This window comes from Bombus bifarius, unplaced genomic scaffold, assembly GCF_011952205.1.
Source record: "Bombus bifarius isolate JDL3187 unplaced genomic scaffold, Bbif_JDL3187 scf7180000008190, whole genome shotgun sequence".
In the NCBI taxonomy this organism is placed as follows: domain Eukaryota; kingdom Metazoa; phylum Arthropoda; class Insecta; order Hymenoptera; family Apidae; genus Bombus; species Bombus bifarius.
Window position 1 is genome coordinate 1,332,326 of NW_022884499.1, and position 6,000 is coordinate 1,338,325.

General features: G+C 40.7%; 1 protein-coding gene across 3 annotated transcripts in view; it reads right to left on the reverse strand.

The window, feature by feature from the left end:
• LOC117209694 (LIM domain only protein 7) overlaps positions 1-5,780 on the reverse strand; it is a 156,965-nt gene extending 151,185 nt beyond the window's left edge. For 2 of the 3 annotated variants that reach the window (XM_033451972.1, XM_033451969.1), the window contains exon 1: positions 5,365-5,780. The gene's annotated coding sequence lies outside the window, so the exon portion shown is untranslated. The remainder of the gene's footprint in view (positions 1-5,364) is intronic. The other variant, XM_033451973.1, reaches the window with a different exon arrangement.
• Positions 5,781-6,000: the final 220 nt, after the last annotated feature.

Here is a 6,000-nt window from a genome sequence, read left to right on the forward strand (position 1 = left end):
ACAACATAAATTTTAAATCAGGTAAAATCGAGATAAGAATTGTTGGTAACTATAAAATTTACTTGTCTTTTTTTTTATGAAGCTCGAAATAAGTCTATAAAAATCGGCATTACGGTGATTCGTATTTATATATGCAACCATCGAAAAATAGTTATTACGCAACAATTTTCGTTCTTGTAAAAATTTAAAAAATAATTAAAATAATATAATTATTCAAATCAATTTATTCTTATAATCCCAAACATTTTCAATAAAATTATAAACAGCTATGCTTTCTTTGTAAAGTCACGTCTCATAAACTAACAATATTTAACCGTTCGTGACCTAAAGAATAAACATTTCACTCAGCCATAACTTCTCATAGTTCCATACACATCCCCTCCGATTAAAAATGTATTACATTAAATTTAAATTAAGATTAAAGCAATCCTTTACGTAACATTAGACCGATAATCTCAACGACGCGACTCAGAAGATCTCCAAGAATCCTTGAAAACCCTGTATGCACGTTCACAGAAAATTCCACTCGACACTCTACCAGGAAACATAACTATGTTTACCCTGCAGCTTTCACAATACCGTACACACTCGCTAATCAAGCCATATTAGAGTCCTCTCACGAGTCCATCCGAAGTGCTTGCACCAGGCGCATTCCAACCACTTGAGAACGTCCCCAAACATCCCGAAATCCCTTCCGAATACGTTCCATGGTCAGAGAGAAGCATGGAAACCCCGAACAACGGCAATTAATCACGTAAAGCTGGGGGTTCAACGACTGATCTCGCGATGCTTAACGCGAGTACGTGCATCGCGTAGAAGAGACAGAGGAGGCCAGTGCTCTCGTCGCGACTCCAGACGATACTCTCCCGCGTCATGAAGAATCCTGTTTTCCATCCATCCATGGGGCTTCACCCTAATGCCGCGCAATGGAGATGCGGCGTGGCGGTTCAGGTTTATCGAGAGTTCTTTCGGACGTTGTAACGGCACTCGAAACGTCGCTTATGCGCGTCTCCCTCGTTTCATCTCCTCCGGCAAGGCTCTTCGCCTCCTCTACCTCTTCTGCTCCTACGCATGCACGCACTTACACTCATATACGAGTGTACAGCTCACGCATCTCTCACATACACGCTGGTGAACGCGCCACGCCGGCAACCGGTTTCCATTGGACTCCAAACAAACACGCGTTGACCGACGACAACGGTAAACCGATCTTCATTGCGTTTCGTGAACCCCCGCACATCTGTGTTTTAGCTCGCCCCTTTCGGTTCCATTTCAACACTTTTCGAGCGACGGAGAGTGGAATTTTTAAATTATTCGAAAGTCGGTGAAATTCGGGGGAAGCCGCTGTCCGTGTTCAGCCAACCGAGTGCAATGGGCGACGTTCTTTATCGTTCCGCACCGAGTGCATCGGGTACCGGTAGTTTGTTAAGTGGAAGAATGATGATTCTTTTTAGAAAGAAGAAATTCGTGCTTGAGATTTTTCTCGACCAGTTGCGTGTGGTGAAATTCTATGATACAAGAGGAGTTAATCGAGGAAGATGCTCTGCAACATTCTCGCACGTATTCCTGTTTTGCAAACGCTCGAACGGTTATTGATAACCGTATATCACTGATTAGTCTTCTTGTTAAGTAGTAAGATGCTAAGTAAGGCTGTTTTCAAGTACTTGTTTGGCACATGGAGAAACGTGTGGAAGATAAGAAACGAGAGATGCAATACTAATTAGTCGAACGTAAATTAACTGTGACAGAACGGAATATTTACTTATATGGATCAGTGAAATATCTACATCTTTGTACCGTGGAGAGTACGCAGAGGAAAAACCGTACAAAAAAACAGAGATGCGTCTACGAAGTTGCAGCATAACACTTGCTCAAACCTACAGCGAGTAACAAACGGTATATTTGATCGAAGAATATTCACGACTCCAACGCGACGTAGGCTAGGAAATTACAGAAGCGTTTCGTTGAATTAAAGTTTAATGAGAGACAACGTTTCCTCTGTAAAACTAACCCGAATCTAACCCAAACCGCAATCTGGTTGCAAGATTGCCAATGAATTGTACGGAATGACGATTAAAAAATGCCGGAGCTGCGTTTAAAATTAGTCGTTCTGAACGGTACCTCGACCGAGTCGCTCGGTTAAATAATTGTTTCCACAGGCTAGTCACGATCCATTTTTAAACTAGACAATTTCAAACCGGTGGAGCAATGTCCGTTGAAGATATTCGCATGAACATTATTCCACCGACATCTACGTTAATACATACAGGAACATCTTGTGTAGTGGCTCGCGAGAGTATTTAAACATTTATCACAAAAAACTTTTTATAGGAACCATTTTGAAATTTCATTGTCGCTGTATTAAGACACGTTTGTCGTCATAGCATGGACAAAATTTAGAAGTAATCTAAAAAGTATGTGTAAATTACAAAATATTGTCTGCAAGTAAACATACAGCAACATTCTTTTGTACAACAGTTCAGATTTCTTTCAGACTTTAAGAATATAAACATGGTGGTAAAATCCTATAACTAGACTACGGATTCTTATATGGATTCATATTTTTTAAGGATATAATTAAAAAAACACAATCTCGGTAGAAAATGGTTTTACCTAGAAAATATTATAGAAAGCCCTACACTTTCGCTATTTTATACATTTTTTCATATTATGTGTATTCTATGTAATTTTGCACTTTTAAATTGTCTATAAACGCATACAAATCCACAGTCTACTCATAACAATACTAATAAAATTTCAACGTGTTTCATATAATACGCACACACACACACGCACAATATATTTATAAAATATTCCTGTAACTGTAAGTGGATGCATAAATGTATGTACACTGTGAAATTCGGAACATTTCGAAGAAACATAAAAATGTGCATTCAACCTAGTTAGATTTATAGTTGATAAGCATCGTCAAATGTATGTATGATTTACGAATGACCTGACAAACTGGGAGTCTTAATTGGCAGTAGCTGCTAGGGATGTTTCTCGCGTTTTATTTGTAGATTAGTCAGATGGTGACTACATGGGGTGCCCTACGAAACATCTTCTGAATCATTCGCAGAGAATCAGAAAGTTTCAACTGTTACTAGTTTTAGACGCTTGTCTCGCGGGACGTTCACATTTGCCCGACAATTCAAATGGTGTTTACCACGCGACGCTCATGCCGAACAAGTGGATACGCAAGACTCGGTCAAATAAGTAACTGTTGTCCGCTTTGGTTTACCCTGGCCGACAAACAGATGAATTTAAATGCCAGAGAGGGCATTGAGCCGTGATTCCAGAGCGAATCTCGATAACTTATCAATTTATCAATGTGTGTCTGCTACTGTATCAATTTATATATGATAAAAAGGGTCGTGAGGAATTTACGTTTAGACATATGACAAGCTCTGAATCAATAATCCAATCGTTCTTTTACTTCGATCATGTTTATGATTTGTAGGAAAATTTGATATTTGGTGAATCACAATTGTCCAAATGTGTATTAAATTGGCAAATACTAGCAACATTCAAATTTCACAGAAATATGCCTATATCATACTAAGAAAAACAGCAAGTTATTTTCAATACAGAAAATTTCTTTGATAAATATTTTGATGATATAAAACAATAGTACGCCGAATGAGATTAGATATTACCAGAGTACCATGCCCTTAGATATCTAAATAATTGAATTTATTTATCATAGATGACTAAATTTAAATTCTCCTACTTTTTTATCGCATTAAGGGAAATAATTTTACATCAGCTTGTACAAAATTAGAACACAACTATCTCTATAAACACGACAATTCATAGTCGCTCATAAATGACTCACATCCAGAAATTACGGACGTTATTTCGAACTCCAAAAATTTTTTGTTGTCACGTTGCCACGATGGGTCAATGTGAATCGTAAACAACGATCTTCAACGTGAACCTGTCCGGATGTCGACAAATGTAGACAATCGGAGTAAACATCGTGACAATGTTGATATGAATCCCTTCCGTGCGCCAACTCAAACAGCTGCAGGGATTGGGGTGAAAAATAATCGGTGGTATGTAGAATTTATTGCGGACTGAAATGGTGAAATACAAGGTGACACGGATGGAAAATGGATGCAAGCGACGCCAATAAACTACTGTCTGGTCAGCGAAAACATCTTCCTAATTTTCTTCCTCAAAATAACGGAATAAATTCTGTGAACCGCCGAAGAGCAAACAGAATGCATATCTGTCCGTTTAAATTACACGGATAACCGTAGGAAAATATAAACAATACTCCGTTGAAAAGTGTCCAAGAACTAAATGTAACGTGTAGACGGTAATCGTGATTTGGCTGGTTGACCAGCCGGGTCTAACGTTTCGCGTAATTTCAAACCTGAAGGAACTCGTCGTATAAATGTCAACACGTACTGCAGCAGAAAATTTCGTATGATACAGGCCGGCCTCACAAAGGGCGGTGGGCTTAGTCAAGTCGATTATTTACGCAGTTTGCTGGACTCGGGGGACGTCTTGGATTGCGATTTAAACGGTCATCAATTATAGATCACAGGCTGTAATCAGACGTCAGTACGTGGCCACTTCGTACGAATACTTGGTACGTACCGACTGATCGATAAATATAACTTCTATTTCCGGCATCATACAAAAGCTTTAACCTTCTCTAAGCCTCTCTAAATCACTAATCCATTAGCGATGGTCCGAGTCGGTCTATTTTACGCCAAGAAAATTGAGCTCGATTCTGTTTCAACGTCGATGCTTTAAACGTCACAAAATACTTCGGAATAACATTCACGGGATCGATCGAACTTGAAATCGGCCAAGCTTAAAGTAGTTACCAGTGTTCTATGGATGTAGAACGTTCGATTTTTAGATGCATGTCGAATTATGCCTGGCACACCAGGCAAAGTGGTACGTAATTTCAATGCAAACCGAATGCAATTCAATCGTAATCTACGATCAATTAGACAGCCACATCGAGAAACACCGTGCTTACGGTTCGCCAAGGTCCGACTCGGTCGGCCGACTCGAAGATAGTTTGCGTGGTAATTACGCCGTTTTAGAACGATCTTAGTAACCTCGATTACGTGCGCACGTTTCGAACCGACGGCCAGGTAAGAAGCGCTCGAAACACGTTTTATTCAAGGTCTTCACCGGCCTTGCCGTGTCTCTTTCTCGGTGGCGACGTTTCATCAACACTGGTTGATCAATCTCCCGTAACTATTTTATTTGCGACACTTACAATTTCAATAGCGATGAAAAGAGAAAAAAGACAAATGTCTCTTGTAACGAGACAATGTACAGAATTCGAACGATTCTCGATACGACACATCTTGCGAATGAAGTATATCAAAGTCGTCCTACCTTTGAGAGAAGTTCCCGTTACGGGACGTCGAGTAATCCACAAGGAGACAGAGGGTAGAAATCCACAAACAGAACAGCCCCGTGCTCGCGGAAAAGCTTGTCCACCAATAAATTGTACGCACTAATTGTTCGTCAGTGAATACGCGTGGAGTTATGCACGACCGGGTTAGGTTATGTTTAGTTTAAATTTTACAGCACTGCCGTAGGCTTTTTGTTCGACACGATGAGAACAAACGAAAGAAACAACAAAGAGAGAGAAAGAGAGGAGTTTCAATATGCAGCCACCTACGAGGACGAGTGTTGCAAACAACAGAGACGATCGAAGAAGACCGACTGAACCGGCTCACCGTGAGGGACTGACGATGCTCTTCGATTGCTCGTTACTCGTTTCGCAGCCTCTGCGCTCGGCTCTCGACGCGAGTGTTCGACGCCAGTCGACTACCTCCGGCTAGCTTCGACCTTTCTCGAGTCCTGAGTCGAACTTACACATTAGAAAGAGAAGGGGAAGGCAGGAAGCAAGGGAGAACGAAATAGTGATAGGAGGCCGGCCTCAGGCTTGGCAACCTCGACGAACTTTTGCTCAGGTCGAGGCCGTACGAACGTTTCTGTTTTCGTGCTGGAATTAAAGAGCCTCCC